At 38.4% G+C, this 16,133-nt stretch overlaps 1 pseudogene; it reads right to left on the bottom strand.

Annotated features, from left to right (window-relative positions):
- Positions 1–5,460: 5,460 nt before the first annotated feature.
- On the bottom strand, positions 5,461–5,553 carry LOC129030999 (small nucleolar RNA U13; annotated as a pseudogene).
- Positions 5,554–16,133: the final 10,580 nt, after the last annotated feature.

Below are 16,133 nucleotides of genomic sequence, written 5' to 3'. Positions count from 1 at the left end.
CAGTGTGACATATTACTATTTGGTATGATTCAGTTTTTAATGTTATTTTAAACTTCTTATGTGGTTGGCATATTTGTGAAAATTAATTCCAAAGAGGAATTAACCAAACTGTACAGGACAATATTAACCCCTTCTCTACTCCAGAAATATTTATACTCCTTTTAAAAAAGCCTGCCTTTGGCCGGGTGCGTTGGCTCACGCCTGTAATCCCAGCATTTTGGGAGGCCAAGGCGAGCGGATCACGAGGTCAAGAGATGGAGACCATCCTGGCCAACATGGTGAAACCCTGTCTGTACTAAAAATACAAAAATTAGCTGGGCGTGGTGGCGCTTGCCTGTAATCCCAGCTACTCGGGAGGCTGAGGCAGAAGAATTGCTTGAACCCAGGAGGTGGAGGTTGCAGTGAGCTAAGATTGCGCCACTGCACTCCAGCATGGCGACAGAGCGAGACTCCGTCTCAAAAAACAAAACAAAACAAAACACACAACTTTTTCGGCAGGGGGCAGGGTGGGGGTTACTGGTACTTGAAATAGAAATAATGTATGAGTTAGTAAAAGAAAAACCCATGTTCAGTGTTGACTCATCTGAATTTCCTAGCCTGGCTATTCTCAAGTATTTTGGTCTGAGGACCCACTTATACTCTTACAAATTGTATGTTGCAATGAACTTTTGCTTTTGTGGATACTATCGATATTTACTATATTAGAAATTAAAGCTGAGAAATTATACATACTGTTTTAATTTGTTAACAAATAAAACAATTACATGTTAATATATAAACCATTTTATGAAAAATAATTGTCTTATAAGTTAAGATAGAAAAATTCAGTGTAAAAAGGACCGTTTTTCATTTTTGTGAGCCCTTTAATGTTGGACTGAATTCTTGTTTGTGCTTCTGCATTCAGTCTGTTGCAGTGTGGTATGGCCCGGTGGTTGAAGTATATGAAGAAACCTGGCCTCACACAGATAGGTAGTTGGAAAACAGGAGTATTTTAGTCACTTCAGATAATTGTAGATATCAAAACTTGACAACTGATAGTTTCTTGAAGGTTGGTTGCAATGTGAAATTGGAAAGTTTATTAGAGAACTTTTCTTTGTTAAAATCCACTGGGTCTGTCTTGCATTTTGAATGGACCTTCTGGCTATGCATGATTTTGTCACATCATGAATTAGTCATTTGGAAAATACTGGTTCACTGAATTATGCAGTTCTTCTAAATATTGATCTGTTATTTTGCAATGATTAAAGTTTTTTGTTAAGGGTAGGCACAGTGGCTCATGCCTGTAATCCCAGAGCACTTTGGGAGGCCGAGGCAGGCAGATCACCTGAGATCGGGAGTTTGAGACCAGCCTGACCAACATGGAGAAACCCTGTCTTTACTAAAAATACAAAATTAGCCAGGCATGGTGGCGCATGCCTGTAATCCCAGCTACTCGGGAGGCTGAGCCAGGAGAATCGCTTGAACCCAGGTGACAGAGGTTGCAGTGAGCTGAGTTCATGCCATTGCACTCCAGCCTGGGCAACAAGAGCAAGACTCCATCTCAAAAAAAAAAAAAAAAAAAAAAAAAAAGCTTAGCTGAATGTGGTACCTTATGCCTGTAATCCCAGAGGCTAAAGCAGGAGGATTGCTTGAGGCCAGGAGTTCAAGACCCGCCTGGACAACATAGCAAGACCTGGTTTCTACACACAAAAAAATTTTAAGTATTCTAGCATGCCTATAGTCCCAGCTAGTTGGGAAACTGAGGCAGGAGGATTGCTTGAGTTCAGGAGTTCAAGGCTGCAGTGAGCTATGATCCAGCCACTGCACAGCAGCCTGGGCAACAGCAAGATTCCATCTCAAATTTTAAATATATGTCTCTTTTATATTAAAAAAAACTATCAAATTTTAAAATAACATTGTGAAGGAATAAACAATCTAAGCAACAAATGCTTCCAAGCTGCTTCACCATTAGTTTATTAACCTGAGTAGAATTTACCACCAAGAGTCATAATTTCTTAATGCTAAAAGTAGAAATCCATTGGGAGTTGCATTGTCATTCAAAAAAAATTACAATGAAGGCCAGGCGCAGTGGCTCACGCCTGTAATCCCAGCACTTTGGCAGGCCAAGGTGGGCAGATCACTTGAGGTCAACAGTTTGAGACCAGCCTGGCTAAAATGGTGAAACCTGTCTCTACTTAAAAAATAAAAATAAAAAAATTAACTTGGTGTGGTGCTGCGTGCGTGTAGTCCCAGCTACTCGTGAGTTTGAGGCAGGAGAATCGCTTGAACCTGGGAGGTGGAGATTGCAGTGAGCCGAGATCGCACCACTGCACTACAGCCTGGGCAACAGAGGGAAACTCCGTCTCAAAAAAGAAAGAAAAAAGGTGTAATGAACTGGTCTTCCTATATGAAAATAATGGCGCTGCCTTGCCAGTTGTTATTCTTCTTTCTATCCAGGCTTTAAAATGGTTTTTAATAACAGGAGAAATAATATTAGTTGGGGAAAAAATGTTTATATAATCATATTAGCTTTATATTTGAGCCAGGAATTACAGCCTCATTAGTTTACTTTTCAAACTGCCTGATATATTTTCTGAAACCTTGGAAAATACGCAAACCAGAGCAATATATGGTGCCCAAGTCTTTATCCAACTTCAGTACTTGAAATTAACTGGAACATGTCCATCAAATATCTTTTGCTGACCAAATATTATTATTCCTTGTCTTGAATTTAAGGTTATATTTTTTAAATGACATCTCACACTGACATTTCCTCTTCCAAATTGCCTTCATTTGTGTTTTGAAGTTCATCTGGTTTAAGTATTAAGGGAAAACGTGATAAGATTTCTTGTGGAACACATTTTGTTTTGAGAAGCTAAATAGTATTTAGTGAAAAACAGCAAAGTGATGTTTTTCACATATTAGACAATTCCTAGTTGTGCAAAAAATCCATTGTATATGTAAAATAGTCAAATGCTAACATAATTGTTAAGATGAATTCAAGCGATGATTTAATTTCAAAGCAATTCTGAAGTTACTTTTTAAATTCTGTACTAGAAAATGCACTGAAATGGAGTTACTTGCTTTTAGTTCATAATGGGCATTATAACAGTTTGCACTGTGGTTTTTATGCTAAATTGCTTTTAAGTTTTTTTCTATTCAACTTTGGGAGTTATTTTGTAAACCCTAAAGAAAATGCTAAACAAGTGTTTGTTTTTGCCCGTTGTTTTCATGATTTGTGTATGTTACATTATGGTCTAGAAGTAAATAGGTGTAGCTAGTAATAGAGAATACATTGCTTTTCAGGCAGCATCACTGCCATTTCTCACTTCCTGCTGGCTTTTCTGGCTGTGGTATTTTCTCCCCCTTATTTCCTGTTTCAGTTTTATTTTACCTGCGAACACCACTTACTAGTACACTGTTTTGTGCTCAGATGTAACTGGTGGATATGCTCTTCTAATTCAGAGGTGAGGGGCACTTAGGAAGTTAGTATTTCTGCTGTCTTGTAAGTATCCACAACTCCAGTGGGACACAATAGAGCCATCCCCTTTATCGAAGGGGAGAATGAAAGATTGGGCTTTACTTCTTTTAACTAGTAAACCTAGTCTATAATATTGGCAACAGTGATGTTTTTAATGATTAAATCTGTACAACAAATGTATTCTTTCCATGTAACATTCACCTATAATGCATTTAAGATGAAGAGGACCAGTACCACCCAGGAGTTACTCTAATAGTGGGTCTGATACCTTCTTTCCTTCTCCTGAGTCGTTTACACTTACTTTTTTGGGCACCGATTATGAAGAGGTGGTTTTGCTTCATTCCTTAGTCTTGAAGTTATGAAATGCAATTTATTATTTATTATTATTTGAGATGGAGTTTCACGTTTGTTGCCCAGGCTGGAGTGCAATGGCACGATCTCGGCTCACTGCAACCTCCGCCTCCCGGGTTCAAGCGATTCTTCTGCCTCAGCCTCATGAGTAGCTGGGATTACAGGTGTCCACCACCACGCCCAGCTAATTTTTTTGTATTTTTAGTAGAGATGGGGTTTCACCATGTTGGCCAGGCTGGTCTCGAACTCCTGACCTCGGATGATCCGCCTGCCTTGGCCTCCCGAAGTGCTGGGATTACAGGCGTGAGCCACCGCGCCCAGCCTGAAATGCAATTTATCTTAACAAAATTCCACAGTAACATGATATAGAGTACCATGGGGTTTATTTTCATGAGATTTTGACTATGAATAATCATAATAAATCTATATAGTATAAAGTTTATTTTAAATATTTAATATTTGCTATTAAAATTGCACTTAAGACTGCTTATAATTGATATAGCACTTTGGTTCTACTGAAGTATACTCTTGAAAGTTACTGGGTTCTGCTGGGCACAGTGCCTCACGCCTGTAATCCTAGCAGTTTGGGAGGCCAAGGTGGGTGGATCACCTGAGGTCAGGAGTTAGAGACCGGCCTGGCCAACCTGGTGAAACCCCGTCTCTACTAAAAATAGAAAAATTAGCTGAGCCTGGTGGCGGGTGCCTGTAGGCCTAGCTACTCAGGAGGCTGAGACAGGAAAATCTCTTGAACCTGGGAGGCGGAGGTTGCAGTGAGCCAAAATCATGCCACTGCACTCCAGCCTGGGCGACAGAGCGAGACTCTGTCTCAAAAAAAGAAAAAAGAACATTTTAGGGGGAGCTTGAACTACATAAACATTCTTAAGTCTAGTGTACTTCTGATTGTAACTAATTTTAAAATGTGAAGTCTTCATGAAAGTTCTGTAGGCTCCTAAAGATCCTATACTCTAGGAGTTAATTAAATCCAATAACTTTAAAACGTATTTTAAATGGTTGTAATAATATATTTTACATGTACGATCAAAAACCTTAATGTAAACAAATTATTTCACTAAAAATCCTAACTGAAAAAAGGAGGGGAGAGGAGGGAGAGGGAGAGGAGGAAAACAAACAAACAGAAAATTGGCTGGACATGGTGGCGTGTACCTGTAGTCCTAGCTACTTGGAGGCTGAAGCTGGAGGATCCCTTAAGCCCAGGAGTTCAAGTCTGCAGTGAGCTACAAATGGATCACTGCATGCCAGCCTGGGTAACAGAATAAGACCCTGTCTCTAACACACAGAAAAAAAAAATTGGATAAGCATGAAATAGTATATAATTTGCATTTCTGATTACATGTGAGAAAAACATCTTTCCTGTATATATTGGCCATTTGAGTTTCCTCTTTTCTGAATTGAATGCTCACACCACTTGTCCATTTTTCCATTGGGTTTGTCTTTTTCTATATAGTGTAGATACTAATCCTTTGTTATGCGAGCTGCAAAACCTCTCAGACTTTTTTTTTTCTTTACTTTGTTTATGCAGTCTTGCTATTTGTCATTTTTTTGCTATATGGTTTTCTTGTTTAGGAAATCATCCTCATCCCAAGTTCATATAGTCTCTAATTTTTTAAATTTATACATTTTCATTTTCATATCAGGTGGATAATGTAACAAGGCTGAGGGGAGGCACATCTCACACGTAAGTGTGAAAACCCAATCATCATGCTTGTGAACTACAGAAGGATCTCTAATATTACCTTCCAGCCATTTTAGAAGTCTTCTACCTCCCAAGCACATATATTTAGGTTTTTAATCATTCTTGAATTTCTTGTTACATAATATGTGAACTAAGGAATCTTTTTTTTCCATCCAGCTAGCTAATTGTGCCAACACCATGCCACCCCTGTCAGATTCCCATTCCCCAAGTATGTGTGGTCCATTTCTAGTTTCTTCTGCCCTATTGTTTTTTTTTTTTGTCTAACCCTGTGGAAATATCACATCATTTTGATTACTATAGCCTCCTAAGTGCTGACATCTGGCAGGTATACATTGTCTTCACCATATTTAAATTTAGTTCCTTTTATTTTTTATTTTCAAGACAAGGTCTCACTCTGTTGCCCAGGCTGGAGTGCAGTGGCATCATAGTGCACTGCAGCATCGAACTCCTGTCCTCAAGCAATCCTCCTGCCTCGGCCTCCCAAAGTACTGGGAGTACAGACATGAGCCACCGCACATGGCCTAAATCTAGTTCCTTCTAATAAAATACAACTAATAATCCACATTCTAATAGTAAGAGCTTGCATCCATTTGGGGATGTAATATTGAAAATTGTTCGCCTTTCCTATAATTATTTTGTGTGTTTCTGTTGTACATTTACATTTTTAATTGTATTATGGGACCATGTTGCTTACTCATTTTAATCTGTCACTCCCTTTCCTCCCCCTGTAAAACAGGATTAGTAACTGTACCATGCCAAGCCATGTGGGAGCCTAAGGCAAATGGAAAACTCTGTAATGATTCTTTTTTTTCCCTTTTTCTTTTTAAAATTTTTATATTATGTTTGTCATTTTGCATTAGTTTTTTTTTTAATGTTGCATTAAAATATCTAAAATTAAAAAAATAAAATATTTATCTTGATTACTTGCCATTCCTTAAATTTTGTCCCCAAAAGTGCTTCACCCTGGTCCCAGATGATATGTGAATTCCTGGGCCTTTGAAAAGACCATTTTCCTGATTTAAGGCAGATGTTACCAAGAAGGAATAACTCCTTAGCCTACTAGTACCCATTAGCATGAAACAGCGTTTTCTGGGGTGGCTCAGTAAAATGGAGGGAGCGCTGAGCTAAGAGAGTCCCGAGCTCCAGCAGCAGCCAGGTGCTGTTGGCTTCCTTACGCAGTGAGCTGTCTTTTACTACTTTGAAAACATGATGCTGAGAGAAAGCAAGTTATAAGGGGATGTCTTGTATGTAAATTTGTCTCCAAAATTAATTCCAAAACACACTGCATATTTTAATTTCTTTGAAATTGGGAAGCATCTTTATTTTTATTTTTTTATTTTTGAGACGGAGTTTCACTCTTGTCACCCAGGCTGCAGTGCAATGGCACGATCTTGGCTTACTGCAACCTCCGCCTCCCAGGTTCAAGCGATTCTCCTGCCTCAGCGTCCCAAGTAGCTGGGATTACAGGAATGCGTCACCACGCCCGGCTGGTTTTGTATTTTCAGTAGAGTGGGGGTTTCTCCATGTTGGCCAGGCTGGTCTCGAACTCCCGACCTCAGGTGATCCACCCCCCTCAGCCTCCCAAAGTGCTGGAATTACAGGTGTGAGCCACCGTGCCTGGCCAGGAAGCATCTTAAATCAATGGCATCTTAGCAATTGTCTTTGACTAAGGCAGCCATCATGCCATAGTTGCACCAGCTTGGTCATATCTCAATTCATAATTGGGTTTTGTACTGTGTCGGGAATACATGTGTTAATATTTAAGTGCTGTTTAAAATGTCTTCAAGGCCAGGCGTGGTGGCTCACACCTGTAATCCCAGCACTATGGGAGGGCGACGTGGACAGATCACTTGAGGTCAAGAGTTCGAGACCAGCCTGGCCAGCATGGCGAAATCCCATCTCTACTAAAAATACAAAAATTAGCCAGGCGTGGTGGTGTGCACCTGTAATCCCAGCTACCTGGGAGGCTGAGGTAGGAGAATCGCTTGAATTCAGGAGGCAGAGGTTTCAGTGAGTCACTGCACTCCAGCTTGGGTGACAGAGCATGACCCTGTCTCAAAACATAAAATGTCTTCAAAATGATTATATTATGATTTGGCATATAACACAGAAATAACAGCATATGTAAGATTAAAAAAAGATCTGTCCTAAAACCCTGTTATAATAAGTATTAGAAAATAATCTTTTTTTTTTTTTTTTTTTTTTTGAGATGGAGTCTTGCACTCTCGTCCGGGCTGGAGAGCAGTGGCGCAATCTCGGCTCACTGCAAGCTCCGCCTCCCAGGTTCACGCCATACTCCTGCCTCAGCCTCCCGCCTCAGCCTCCCGAGTAGCTGGGACTACAGGCGCCCGCCACTACGCCCGGCTAATTTTTTGTATTTTTAGTAGAGACGGGGTTTCACCGTGTTAGCCAAGATGGTCTCGATCTCCTGACCTCGTGATCCACCCGCCTGGGCCTCCCAAAGTGCTGGGATTACAGGTGTGAGCCAGTGCGCCCGGCCAGAAAATAATCTTAAATGTTAACAAAACATTATTTCGTAGTTTAATTGGCAGCATTTTTTCTTAACATATAAAAGAATGGTACGTAAAATGATAGAATCTTAGAGTTGATGAAATATGATAGGTACAATTTATGGATATGTAGTATGTACATATAAAACACACATGAAAATAATACACATTAACTTTAGAACAGTGGTTACTTTTTTAAAGACATTGGGAAAACGAGCTTTTTATTTTCTCCTTAAAGGTAAAGATGTCAAAATGTTAAATCTGGGCAATAGGTAAAATTGTTGTATTTTCTCTAATTTTCCATATGTTTGAATTTTTCATAAAATCTTGAGTTAAATAAAATACAGAAACAAAATTCAGTGTCCCAAATTGCGTTTCAAGAAGAGGGTACACATTTACAATCTTAATAGTATACAAGAGTACCCATGTTTTTCACTTTCTTACCAATGTTGCACATTGCCAAGCTGCTGGGTAAAATATTGTAACCTACATTTTCTTGATTTAATTCCCAATTATTTGATTACTAGTGAGTGAAAATGTTTTTCTCATATTTGCTTATTCTTTTATTATAAGCCTGTTCACACATGTTAATTGGAAGCATTTTTTCTTAACATAAAAAGGATATTGTGTTTACATATTTATAATTTTTCTTGATTTGTGAGAGCTCTTTATATATGTAGGATTTTAACCATTATTCTGTTACATATGTCATGAATTATTGTCCTGAGTTCACCATTTGCCTTTCAATACTGTAATACTGTTTATGGTTTGTTGTTGTTTTTAAAGAAAGATATTCACGGATTGGACTAAGACCAAAGGACATCTAGCCATACTGAAATGACCTAATTTTTGAAAAAAATACAATCTCAACCTCATAGGGTATTCCCCCCCAAAAAAATCACATCATGCAACTTCTGAGCTTTTTCTTACACAATAACTTTTTGTTTCGATGCCAGATTTTCCTACAGGCAGAATAAGGGCTTTCTACTCACTATGACTGGAGTGGTACTAGAGAGAGGGCTAAGATGCTGAGAGCTGAAGAGTATAAGAGAGCTCTCCTTGGTCACAAATATTCCCTTTTACCCTTCATATACCCTTTGAAATCAATCAGGGTTTATTTTGTTTTATATTACTTTAAAAGAATTGAAAATTTACATACAGTAAACTACAAAGACCTTTTGTGTTAAATTTGATGTTTCAACAAGTGTCATACTTTTACATTCAAAATTTTCAGGATTTTATTTTCTTTAACAGTTTCATCAACCTTCAGTTGCATACAAAGACGATTTTTTATATCCTGAGTAAGTAAATATTTACATATATTTTAAGACATTGGCCTTTTGAATATTTGTACTTTAATACAACTGAAACTTATTTCTGAGGTAAAAATCTAATATAACATTTTCCTATAGATTTTTCCATTATCCCCTTATACCAGCTATTACATAAGCCAACCTTTTCTCATTATTTGAAGTTGTCCTTTATGACATATTCATGTATATGCTTGTATTTTTATAAGCATTCTATTTTATCGTTTTGTGTTGTGTGTCAGTACCATGTCATCTTAATTATCATAGTTTTATTATACATTTTATTATCTGATAGGGGAAAATGCCCCTTATTATTCTACTTTTACAAAAATTGAATGTGTTTATTCTTCCAGATGAATTTTTCAATAATTTGGCCAAGATTTCCCTGCCAAATAAAAATCTCATTAATGTGTTGATTGAATTGTTATATGTGTAGATTAATGTAGGGGTCATTGGTATCTTTAGCCAAGGTGAGTTCCACCAGGAAGATGCTACATCTTTCTATTTATACAAGTGTTTTTAATGTCCCCGGTACAGTTTTGTAATTTTTTCCATATGATCTACACCTTTCTTAAATTAATTCCTTGTTATTTTATATTTCTTATTGCTGTGATGAGTGAACTCCCCTCCTCAGTATATTTTAAATGTATACCTTATTAGACAACTAGTTTTATTTACTTACCACCCCCAATCCTGCAAGAAAAAAAACCCATATATATATGTTTCAATTTCTATCATATCCACCAGATGGCAGTCTTGGGCACGTCCATTTGTAAACCTGCTGAGAGCTCTGGTGACAAGAAAGGCAGTGGCTGGCAGACCTTCCAAGCACTCAGAAACACACGGACAAAAAGGTTTTTTTGTAAACCCGAATGAAAAATAAACCCAGCATTATATAATTATAGTATTTGTACTGCTGTTAACCTTTAATCTTATAACCCATTAGTGGAGACAGAGAAGAACTGTCACTGTGCCCTTCAAAATCATATTTTTTCCTGTCCATGTGATAAACACCTGTGGCTTCTTGGCAGCACTTTTGGTTTGATTCCAGGGACTCTTATGGTTAAAGGCAGGCTTTAATCTGGCGTTGTTTTCCTTCTTCTAAAAGCACCATTTAAATTGGAAGTTACTGGATTTCTAAACAGTTAAGACCATCTTCCGACTGGTTTTTATCATTCCCAGATCTCTTCTGAAAGGAGGTGGTGTGCATAGTTAATATGAAAGGAACTGGCTTGTTCTACACGAATACAAATCTGAATAACTCTTCTATATTAGACCTTTTTTTTTTTTACTTTAGTGACTTCCAATATCTCTATTTAGAAGTGTATAGTGAATTACTTGAGAGAGAGATATATATATATACACACATATATATAGTGTGTGTGTGTATCTATGTGTATATATATACATATACACATGTATTTTTAGGGCTTTTGGCTTTTTTAGGGTGGGACACGTGAATCTGGCAGTTGAGACAGAATTTTTCCTATAGCGGTGTAACAGTGTACAATAATAAACTAATGAAACGTCTTTCACTATCAACAATTTACGTATCCATGCTGATTGCTTTAACACTAGAAAAAATATGCCAAAATAAACTACATTTTCTAGACTGCTTTCACATCAAAAAAACACACACACAGCTGCTTGCCCATTTGAGAACAGCCAATAAAGCAAACTCTTTGAATGATTTGTGGTTTTGTGTCCCCAGAAGTTTTAACATAGTAGTTCTGAAGATTTGTCATTTGTGTGTGCTTCAAAGATAGAGTAATATATTTTATAGCTGGGCAGATCTTTAACTATATAGTTATAAAATCTCAAAGCTGAGAAAACCCTGAATGCCAGATGATCTTTCAGCAGCCTCTGGTGTGAGTGTCAGGAATGAGTTCATTTTCATCTTTGATCACCTCTGCCTGTCCTGTTGCATCTCTGCTTCTTCTCCTCAGTTGTCTTATTAACCCTTGGGGCTATGAAAATAAGTATTTAAAAGCTCCTGGAACCCACAAAAAACACTAAGCCTTGAGAGAGATGTAGTTGATCTGAGTCACATATGGTAACAACTTTTTATTTCCCTGATTATTCTTCCTGTTCTGTACAATGACTTAGAATAAAACTACATCAGGTACAAAAACCACCTGCCTTCTTAATTAATGACCTTTGTTATAGATTAACTTCTCCTTTGTTGTCCTGCTTCACTTAGATCAGATGACAGAAAACCCATGACTTCACCCTCTGTAAAAGGTGTTCAGTGTACCTTTCCCAAGAGAAACACTGCCTGTAACCAAATTGCTGTAACTATGTGCCAACCTTGTAAGAAAAATGTAATCCTGCCAAAAACTCCTGTCTCTGCCTATGGAAGTGAAACCTTGAGCTTCCTTCCTTCAGCACACTGACTCCATTCCTTTGGAGCTGGTGCTCCTGGGTGGGCTGTCCTCAAACTCTGCGCTTGAATAATCTCTGTTTAAATTAGATTCTGACCGTTTTGATTATTTTAGATTGATAAGGCCAAAATTTAACCACAGCTATTAGGATGACTCCTAGCATATTCTCTTTTCTGTCCCCCATTATTTCATTGATTACCATTATATATCCTAACGCCAACTGTATTCACCATCCAGGACCCTTTTCTCCCAATGTGCTCTCATTTTCTTGATCATTCTTAAAGTATGCAACCCAGAACTGAACATTTATGGGTAGCAGAACTGTCTCATCCTTTATTCTCGTTAATACTTTTCTGTTCTTCTATTTAACACCCAAATATTGAACTAGATTTTTTTGCAACTGCACGATACTGTTTGAGTCCTTCGAGCTTATTTTTACTGCTTTTAAGCAATCTTTTCCCATCCCATACTTGTGTGGTTGGTGTTTTGGTTAACCTATTTTGCAGGACCTTTATTTGTTCCTATTAAGTTTTCTTGGGTAAAATTTATTAACCTTTTGAGTTGGTTGTGGATTTATCTAAGATATGTTAGCTATCTTCTTCTTTCCAGTAACTCCAAAATTTCATACATAAACCTCCCATACTGAATGAAACAGGTCCAAGTACTGAGGCCCTGTGGGAGGCCTCAGAAACTTCTCTTCAGTAAGATGCAAATTGACCAATCTTTTACTCAACATCCATTAGGTAAGAATTTCAGCAATGTACTGATCCACTTATTTGCTCATATTTCTCCAGTTTATCTACAAGGATATCATAGTATTTTACATTCTTTGCAGAAGTCACTTGCATATAACCCAGCTTATGCGGAGGTTTCACTTTGACCTATTCCTCTAGGTCCTTGCAAATTTTTGGTGTTGGTTTTTGCTTGTGGTATTGCTTGCATCATTTATGCATTTAAAAAAATCCTGAGCTTGTTACAACTCTTCCTGTGTAACTGCTGATTTCTTGGTTTTGTTTTTATTGTTGTTTTATTATTTTTAGGTACCTCTGCCTTTTTATTCTGTATGTATATTATACTTCAATTAAAATATTTTTAAAAAATATCCCTGATGCACTGAAAAAAATCAAAACTACAAGTTGCTCTGCAACCTGAAGGCCAACTGTAGCCGTGTAGGTTGGTTAAGGTAGAATAGTGCCTCATCCACAGACACCAGTCACATCACAGACACATGGACTTAGACGTTGCAACCACTCTCCAGCAAGTGGCAGGAAAGTGTTCTAATTCTAATGAAACTAGTATAGTTATATTGCAACAAATACCGGACAGGTGGAAGTAACGTGACTTGCAAAAAAAGTGCTTTTTTTTGGAAGCGGTTTTTCCAATTTACCAAATCTGCCACATGGGCCAGCAGCAGCCCTGGAGCCTTGAATTCCTCTGGGAGAAGAGACGAGGTAGCTCTGCACCCTACATTCTCCCCTACCTGATATATATCCTCTTTCTTAAAAAAAAAAAAAAAAAAAGAACAATGGAAAAAAGCGACACTGTAGGACTGTGGCACAGGAATTAAGCAGCATCTGAGCAATCTTAAAGGACCAGCTTTGGTTTCCTAGGCTGGAGTTCAGCCTTTTTGGGAGGGCCTGTGACACACTCAGTATGTCCTTCTACAACTCTTATTCTCTTGACTTCCTCAGTCACCAGGCTGAAAAAATAGCAAATGAGAAATAGTGGAAAGGAAGGGAATGCCCCAGATGTAAATAGCGTTGTAAATTTCTGCAGATATATGTATTATTTATAATGTGTATATAGATAGTGTATATTTTTGTGCACATTTCGGTATATATGCTATACTTCAATAAAATTTTATTTTAAAGAACCTTGAATAATGCAATAAACCTTCATATATATTTATTTATATGAGGTTTCTGGTAGTGGAAAATGAAACAGTTGAATAGATGTGGATATGCTTTGGAGAATATGGATTAAAACATAGATTACATGTATGAAAAAGTCACTTTCAGGGAAGGAGGGCACACCTTCCAAGAGACAGGCAACAGTTTAGTCAGGGTGAGCTAAATTGCTATAACAGAACCAAATCTGTAATGTTCAAACATAACAGAAGTTTATTTCTTGTTCATCTATAGACCAGGCTAGGTGTTCCAGGTCAGAGGCTTCTTCTCTTCCATGTTGTGACTCAGGTTTGAGGCATTTTGCATCTGGTGGCTACCTATCACCCAGGGCCTTATTGTTACATATATCCCACCAGCGCAAGGGGAAAGAGAGCAAGAGAAGGGTACCCCTGCTTCTTCAAAGCCTCAACCTGAAGGTGGTGCACTTTGTTTCTATTTGCACTTTGTTGATGAGAACATGGCCACACTTAGCTGTAGGTGCAAGGTGTGGGGCTGAGAAACTATTCCTGGTTAGTAGCTGCATCGCAGCTACAACTCAGTTACTATGGAAAATAGGAAGCACAGTGTGAGGACAACTCCTGTGTCTGCCACAGGCAGCCATTCTCCAGAGCAGGTAAACAGGGTCCACCACTTCAGAGAGATGAGGCATACATATTAAGGCACTGTGGACAGAGAAAACGAACGATTCAAACACAACCTTCAAAAATGAGATACTCCACGCACCCACCAGAATTACTAAGATTAAAAACACTGATAATACCATATGTTGGCGAGGGTGTATAACAACCAGAACTGTTGGCATTATTGGTGGAAGCATAATGACACAATCATGTTGGGAAAAGTTCTGGGGTATCTTTTTTTCTTTTTTTTTTTTAAATTATACTTTAAGTTCTAGGGTACATGTGAACAACGTGCAAGTTTGTTACATGGGTATACATGTGCCATGTTGGTTTGCCTTACCCATCAACTCATCATTTACATTAGGTGTTTCTCCTAATGCTATCCCTCCCTCAGCCCCCTACCCCCCGACATGCCCCAGTGTGTGATGTTCCCACCCTGTGTCCATGTGTTCTTGTTGTTCAGCTCCCACCTATGAGTGAGAACATGCTGTGTTTGGTTTTCTGTCCTTGTGGTAGTTTGCTTAGAATGATGGTTTCCAGCTTCTTTCATGTCCCTGCAAAGGACATGAACTCATCCTTTTTTATGGCTGCATAGTATTCCATGGTGTGTATATGTGCCACATTTTCTTAATCCAGTCTTTCATTGATGGACATTTGGGTGGGTTCCATGTCTTTGCTATTGTGAATATTGCCACAACAAACATACGTGTGCATGTGTCTTTATCGTAGAATGATTTATAATCCTTTGGGTATATACCCAGTAATGGGATCGCTGGGTGAAATGGTATTTCTTATAAAACAAAACATACACATACATTATGTCCCATCATTTCCATGTCTAGGTATTTACCTAAAAGAAATAAAAACATATGTCCTGCCTAGTGCAGTAGCTCACACCTGTAATCCCAGCATTTTGGAAGGCAAAGGCAGGCAGATCAGGAGTTTGAGACCAGCCTGGGCAACATGACAAAACTCCGTCTCTACTAAAAATACAAAAAATGAGTCAAGCATGGTGACATGCGCCTGTGGTCCCAGCTACTCAGGAGGCTGAAGCGGGAGGATCACCTGAGCCCAGGAGGTCGAAGCTGCAGTGAGCAATGATTACACTACTGCATTCCAGCCTGAGCGACAGAGCGAGACTCCATCTCAAAAAAAAAAAAAAAAAAATTAGCCAGGTGTGGTTGTGGGCACCTGTAATCCCAGCTACTTGGGAGGCTGAGGCAGAAGAATCGCTTGAACCCGGCAGGCGGAAGTTGCAGTGAGCCGAGATCATACCATTGAACTCCAGCCTGGGTAACAGAGTGAGACTCTGTCTCAAAAAAAAAAAAAAAAAAAAAGGAAAGGAAAGGAAAGAAAACAACATATGTCCACAAAAAGACTTGTACAGGAATGTTCCGAGCAGCCCTATTCCTAACAGTATCAAAAGGAGGACAGCCCAGCTATCCATCAGTAGGAGAATGGATCACTGCAGTATAATCACAAAATGGAATGCTACTCAACAATAGAAAGAAAAGAACTATCACTCTATGCAATGGCATGGATGAATCCCACAACATTAAGCTGAATAAAAGGAGCTTTACACAAAGAGTGTACAGCATGTGACTATGACTACATGACTATTTAAAAGAGGCAAAACTATGACAAAAAAGAATCAGCATGGTGGGTGTCTCAGTTGGGCAGGGGAGCTGGAGGTTGACTAGGAAGGGGCATGAGGGAACTTCCTGGGATGACAGGAATGTTCTGTATTGTGATAAGAGGCTTGGGCTACACAGGTAGATGCATTTGTCAAAATGTAGCACATGTTCACTTAAGATGTATTCATTTCATTGTATATAAATTTTATCTCAAAGGATAAAATTTATAAATGAATTTTAATCATA

Source organism: Pongo pygmaeus, chromosome 12, assembly GCF_028885625.2.
Source record: "Pongo pygmaeus isolate AG05252 chromosome 12, NHGRI_mPonPyg2-v2.0_pri, whole genome shotgun sequence".
NCBI classification, from domain to species: domain Eukaryota; kingdom Metazoa; phylum Chordata; class Mammalia; order Primates; family Hominidae; genus Pongo; species Pongo pygmaeus.
Note: the sequence above shows the minus strand (reverse complement) of the source record. Positions and strands in the feature narration are given on the sequence as shown.